Source organism: Ochotona princeps, chromosome 2 (assembly GCF_030435755.1).
Source record: "Ochotona princeps isolate mOchPri1 chromosome 2, mOchPri1.hap1, whole genome shotgun sequence".
Classification (NCBI taxonomy): Eukaryota; Metazoa; Chordata; class Mammalia; order Lagomorpha; family Ochotonidae; genus Ochotona; species Ochotona princeps.
The window spans coordinates 51,162,051-51,169,306 of NC_080833.1; the positions used below are offsets into that span (position 1 = coordinate 51,162,051).

Genomic DNA, 7,256 nt, shown 5'->3' on the forward strand with positions numbered 1-7,256 from the left:
TGGGCGCTGTGAGACTTGGTGGGGGCAAGGCCCTTGCAGACAGGAAAACTCTCCAGGAGAGGCTCACTCTCCTCAGCACAGAAAGCCCTTCCCTGTTATGTCAGTGGTTCTAGAAGCTTCTAGAATGAGGGGGAATCTGCCCCAAGCAGGTCTCTGTGCTGCACTGGTAGAGATTACTATTAGCATTCTCAAGGTTGGAGGAGGCTCTTTCCTAAGAAATGATGAAGTATTTATACATCTTGCAGGATCTCAGTTCTTAGAATGATCTTGGTGAGAATCCATAAAAATGCATTCTTGCTTTCAAACTGTTCTAATTTCTGGAGTTATAAATATTAGTTCATATACTTTGCCACATACTGTGTTAACTATGTTTGTTATATATTATTTCATCTTTATATTAACCCAATGATGAAATCATCATAATTATCATAATGATTTATCTTAAATTTTATTTATTGAAGAGGCAGGGAGAGCAGAAAAATTATATTTGCTGGTTCACTCATCAAATATTCACAAAGGTCCCCAACTGTGACTGAAGCAGGGAACTAAAACTCAGTGCATCCCCTGCCAGCTGCAGGCAACTGCCTAGGTTGCCTTGTACCTAGGCAAGTGTTACAGTGCTGGGAGAAAAGCAGCCAATAGTTAGCTGGCATTCGGAGCCTGGTTAATGCCAATTTGTGTTAACTACACTAGTGTGCCAGCATAGTTGCTTTATTATTATTATTTTAAAGATAAGTAAGGAAAATGGAGAACTCTAAGCTGGGACATGTCACCCCAACCTTCCAGGGGAGGGTGCTGCAGATTATCCAGGAAACAGGGTCTGGGGACATGTTGGAGTGGCTGATGGCATGTTTGAGAAGGGAGGAATGACTTCTGGAGTCTTCCATGGGCCAGGTCACAGCACTTGCAGGTGGGTAAGGGAGCTGAGATGGAGTGGTTTAGAGCGGGGGGATACTGGAGGCTGTGTCTGGATCAGTACGTGACACCTGCCCACGTGGGAGACTGGGATGGGGTAAATAGCATTGCCCGCAGCTTGCTGGCACATGCAAAAACTGGGTCTTGGAAATATGCTGGCTGGGTAAGACTACAGTACCTGTCCACAAGTGTCAGAGCAGGGAGTGGCCCATGCCAGGCTAGACCACAGCCCCCACCAGAACATGAGACAACCAGATCTTGTGGCAGATTCTGTTGGGCACTTGTGGACTCAACTCTGTGGGACTATGGCCCCAGCCAGTTTACAAGAAGTTCTGGGGGTGGTGACTGGTTGAGCCAGGCTAGACTGCAGAACTCACTTGATAGGAACAAACTCACCTGATACTTGTGGAAGCTGGGGCTTGTTAGGGGCTGGGCTGCGCCAGACTGCAGCACCTGCCAGCTCATATGTAGGCTGGGACTGAGGGCAGACCATGCCAAGCAGGGCAGCTGCACCTACCGACATGTGTGGGATCCAAGGCTGGGGAGACCTGGTGGGAGAACTTGTAGAACTCCCCTACTAAGCTGGCTTGGTCAGCCACTAGATCTTGGAAAGATTTTATTAACCCTGATGCAACAAAGCTGACAATGCCTCAGAACTATCAAGAACACTCAAGTAACTCCCCTAGAACTCTCCTTCCACATCGAGGTCTCTGAGGCATTGTCAAATGACAGTCCCCCATCCCCAGGTGCGGATGAGGCTTGACAACAAGAAGCAGCCCTCCCCTCTCCCTGACTGCAGACACAGGGGGAAAAAAATGGAAACATTTGTCCCACCCACCTTACTCCATATCTAGACCCTCCACACCCTGATTAGAGACCCACAGGGATGTGTATCCCTCTCAACTATGTAAACAATATCAAAAAGAAAAAAGAAAAGAAAAAAAAGAAAAACATCTCAATTTAATCTTCCATATGGGTGACAGGCACCAAATCACCCTGTGCCATCACCTTCTCCCTGTTTACACATTAGTAGGATGCTGCAGTCAGGATCTGAGCCAGGCAACAAACCCACTTTAATCTATTATGTGTCTTAACTCCAGGACCACAGTGGATGGCTTTAGGGAGATGAGCCAGTGGAGGCTTATCAGGGTTATGTAACCTACTGAAGGCTTTGCATGTCTGAAGTGGTTGAAGCAGCCTCTTGTCTATTTCTCTTGTTAGAATTCGAGTTTGGGTGTATAGTATGTCATAGCAGGTAAAGCTGCCACCCGGGACACCCACATCGCAGGAGAGTGCTGCCTCCATTTCTAATCCACCTGCCTAGTGATGTGTGCTCTGGGAGACAGGTGGACGGCCCAAGTTCTGCATCCATGTGGGAAATCCAGAAGAAGATTCTGGATCCTGACTTTGGACTGACTCAGCTTTCGTTGTTGCGGCCACTTGGGCAGTGAGGCAGTGGATGGAAGAGTTTTTTCTCTCTCTCAGTGAACTGTTGCAGAGACTGCCTCAGTTGCGGGCAGACAACCCATGCAAGGTCCTCCTCTGCTCACATCCAATGCTGGGGACAGGGCGGAGCACCCACCGTGACTCCGAGCAGGAGATTGTTGGGAGGTCAAGTCAGCCTGGGGTACCCAGCGGGGTCAGCGGAGGCTGCCGGCCTGTCACAGTTGGACATCTCCTGTTCTTCCTTCCCCTCTCGCAGGAAGGTGCTCCAGCACACATCCACTCTATGGCACTCTGTCTCAGAATCAGCTTCCTGAAGAACCGCGTGACAAGCAGCAACAGCGAGAGCATATCAAAATGCCCGGCTTTCCCTGCAACTGCACTGCCGCAGTGAGGCGCTACTCATTGAAGTCTCTGATCAGTAATTTGAAACTCTAAGGTTGTCTTGAAAAACATTTTTAAATGCACCCATCCTTTTTTTGTAATTGTTCTGAAAAGGCATTAATTGTATTCATAGACAACTTCTCACTTACTCATCATGCAATGTCAAATACACCTATAAACTCAAGCACGGTTCTTTTGAGAGTCAAATCATATCAAATGCATCATTAAGGAGAACTTGCATACTAATAGTATAAACTCTGAGACAAAGAACATTATTTTGCATATTCTCAACAGGATTCTTAGAACATAATTTCTCAAGCCCAGCGTGATAGCATAGAGGCTGAAGTTCTCACCTTGAATGAGCCAGGATCCAATATGGCGGCTGCCGGTTCTAATCCCGGCAGCTCCACTTCCCATCCAGCTCCCTGCTTGTGGCCTAGGAAAGCAGTCGAGGATGGCCCAAAGCCTTGGAACCCTGCACAGGTGTGGGAGACCCGGAAGAGTTCCTGGCTTCTGGCTTCGGATCGGTGCAGCACCGGCCATTGCACTCACTTGGGGAGTGAATCATTGGACGGAAGATCTTCCTCTCTCTCCTCCTCTCTGTATATCTGACTCTGCAATAACAAAAATGAAATAAATCTTTAAAATAAAAAACATAATTTCTCAGCTAACGAATAGTAAATTTATTTGCTGGTTAAAGTATCAACTGTGGATCTTCCTGACAGTATAAAATAGATAACCCATCAAAAACTGACTCTAATTTTGAAGGCATTAATGACTTCAAAACAACAAAATTTAATACTGAACATTTAAAAAATGCCCCTTATAACTGCTTAACTATAAAATGAGTATTATTTATATCTGTCTTCTCAGCTATACAAACTCATCAATTTTTCTTTTGATAAAAGGTAGTAGAAATCCCAAGAGACTATTACTTGCAGGTCGCAGTTATTCACCCAGCATTTAACTGCAGCCTTGGGACCTTGCATACAGCTGAAAGGAGGAAATGGGGAAGGCAAAGATGCTGGAAATGCAAGGGCCATTCTTAACGTGCGCGCGCGCGTGTGTGTGGGTGAGTGTGTGTGTGTGTGTGTGTGTGTGTGTGTGGGTGTTTTCTGAGGCAAGCCAAGGTCTCAGCAAAGAAGCAAATCACAGAAGTTGGAGGGAACAGCAGATGCTTCGGGATCAGCGGGTGAAGGTAGCGTCAGCGTGCCCAGAAGGCAGGGCTGGCGCATGCCTCATGAACCGGCGGGTTTCTTCCTGGCATCCAAGTCCTCCTTAATATCTTCCAGCTTTTTAGCCAAGCTTGGTTATGTTACAGTTCTGAGACAGATACATTTCAACCACATTAGCAAAGTAACTCCAAGTAGAAACTGGAGCATGATGTTGCCTGGAGAGGCAAGGATGGCGACTGAGTGGCTGCAGCTCACTGGGATCAAGCTTGCCTCCTCAGGAACAAGGGGCAGAACTCCTGTCTTGAGAAATGTCTGAGTGACTGCCATTTGAAATTAACTGACTGGGACAAGCAATGTGACACAGCAGGTTAGCTCACCTGCGCCACGTATCGGAGTGCCTGGTTCAAGCTGCAGCCACTCCACATCAGATTTAGCTTCCTGCTAGTGTGCATGGGAGGCACATTAGCATGCACTCACTTGGGAGACCAGATGGAGTTCCTGGCTCTTGACTTAATGTGACCTAATCCTGAATGATGCAAGCCATTTGAAGAGTAAATTACCACATGGAAGATTTCTCTATCTTTCCAACAAGGAAAATAACTACACATTTATGTATGTGTAGGTTTGACTTATTGTTTTTTGGTCTGTGGGTACTCGTGAGCTGATTTGTCCTGGACATTCGGGATCAGCCAGGTTCATGTGACAGCATCTTAGATCTCACAGTGGGGTAGGCCCTTCCTGGTACTCTTTTTTGCAACTGTCTTCACCTCAAGGAGACAGATGCCAATGGTGGCAGGTGCTTTACTCACTAGCTCATAACTGTGGATCCCACAACTCCATTGGGACAACAATCCCTCTATGGAAATCAGTTAACTGTTGAGAGGAATTCAGGACCTTATATATACACTCACGTATTACTTTACATTGTCAAAAATTTCCATTAGCGTGAACTTGAAGTGAAAATCATCCCAAGTCCTGTTGCAGCTGCCCCGTTTTCCCTGCAACTAGGAGTGTGAGCCACAGCAGACATCTGGTAAATAACACGGCACATCTATTCGGTGTATTATCTTCATTGGTTTAATGTTAGTCAAGATGAATATGTATAAGGATTTTGTGACTTCATTCATTATTTCCATTTCTTTTCACACAAGATCTTCCTCAACCACGAATTCTACTAAAGAGTTTCCATGGGATGTAGCTATCAGACAAGGAATAATACATAACTCTTGTGGACAAATCTTTCTGTTGGCAGATATTTCATGTTTGATCTTCACATTAGAGCCAATGATATATTTTTCAAATGGTATCTTCAGGAGAGTGAGAGATATGCCTTTTCCTGAGCATTCTAATTTATAGGAGTTATAAAGTAAGGCAGATTCATAAGAAATTGAATTTGGATATATGCTATTATATGAATCTTGCAGACATTATGTTAAATGAAAAAGTTAGACGTAGAAGAATAAATATGATTATTGTATGATTCCACTTTTATGAGATTCATAGAATAGTCAAATCCAAAGAGACAGAAGAACAGTGACTACTGGAGGCTATACTATTTCAATTTGAGTTGGTAAAAAATTTTGGAGATGTATGGTGGTGAAGTTTACAAAACAATGCAGATATATCTAGCGCCACAGAACTGCATGCTTACAAGTAGACAAAATGTGGCAGGCACTTGGCCTGCAAGTTAAGAAGTCCCACCATCAGGGTCCCAGCTTCAGCTTGTCACTCCAGCTGCGAGCTAAGGAAGACTCTGGGAGCAGAGGCACTGGGACAAGCATTTGTATTCCTGTCACCCGTGTGGGAAAACTCTCAGCTCCAGCCACAGCCCAGACCCAGCTGTTGCAGGAATTTAGGGAGTAAGCTAGTAACTGGGTGGTCTCTCTCTCCCTCAAATAATAAATTTTAAAATTATAAATAGTTAGAGTGGTGCATTTCATGTTACATAGATTCTATGGCATAGATCTAGTTTGTCTCCCAAGGGCTCATCCATCAGAGGCTTGGGCCACCATGGTGATCTGAGAGGTCGGGAAACTTCAAGAGGCAGAGCCCCATTATGAGTGATTAGGTCACTAGAGTTCCCACCCTGGGAAGAGACACATGTAGTGCTCATGAGACCTTGGTTCATCCCCAAGGTAAAACAACAAATTGTATAAAGTGCACAAGACTGGCCCCTCTCTAATCTCTGGCTTCCTGCCTTGCCAAGGGATCTCTCTCTCTCTCTATCTCTCTCTATAATTTTTTTCCCTTCTCTCTCTTTTTTAAACAAGCCAGAGAAACAGACAGACATAGAGAGCTCTTCTATCTGCTGATTCATTCTTCAAATGTCCACAACATCCAGGATGGGACCAGGCCAAAGCCAGGCGTCTGGAACCCCCATGCAGGCAGCAGAACTCTGAGTCTGAACTATCACTGCTGCTTCCCAGGGTGCACACCAGCAGGAAGCAGAGAAGTCAGGACTCACACAGGCACTCAGATGTGGGATGCAGCTGTCACAAGCAAGTGTCTTCATCACCCTCAATGTGGTATCTTTTGCACTCCACCGGCCATTCCTGACACCATCCACTCTGAGGCCTCCTCTAGAGCCTTACTGGATGCCCACAGCAGCAGGCTAATGTGCTGGGTGAATTTACAAGACCAAGAAGCCCTTCCGTGGCATTTCCCAAGTTTTGACCAGGGGAAAATCCTTACTGGTAGCACATCTCGTCATGTCTATAGAATGGTGTTCTTCATAGAACACTCATCTAATGTCAAGAGCCAGGAACATAAATCCGCATACTGAGCTTATATCTTGCTTTCTGTTTTCAATGTCGTTTTCTCTTTTAACAAGATCCTTTGTCTCACAGGCCCTCTTTGTGCAAGGCGGTGTGTTTGTTTTTCAGAGCCTTACATTTCCCAACAAAGCCAGGTTCTGAAAGCACATTTTGCTGTGATAAAGACCTTGCTGAGATTAGAAAACTAAACAGAAGCACAGTGCCTGAAGCAATGCTTCTTTGCCACGGACTTAGCCCTGAGAGATTCACAATAGCTTATTTTTACAATCTACCTTGTAGATGCACCATTCCAACAAACAGCAAATATACAGAGAGGAAAAGAGACAGAGAGGAAAATCTTCCATATTCTGATTCACTCCCCAAGTGACCACAACAGCTGGTCTGCGCCAATCCGAAGCAAGGAGCCAGGAACTTCCTCCAGGTCTCCCTCGTGGGTGGCGGGTCCCAAAGCTTTGGGCCATCCTCGACTGCTTTCCCAGGCCACAGGCAGGGAGCTGGATGGGAAGCGGGACTGCCAGGATTAGAACCAGTGCCCATATGAGATCCTGGCTCATTCAAGGTGAGG

General features: G+C 45.8%; 1 pseudogene; it reads right to left on the bottom strand.

Moving 5' to 3' along the window:
* Positions 1–3,980: 3,980 nt before the first annotated feature.
* Positions 3,981–4,124, bottom strand: LOC131478383 (short transmembrane mitochondrial protein 1-like; annotated as a pseudogene).
* Between the last annotated feature and the right edge of the window lie 3,132 nt (positions 4,125–7,256).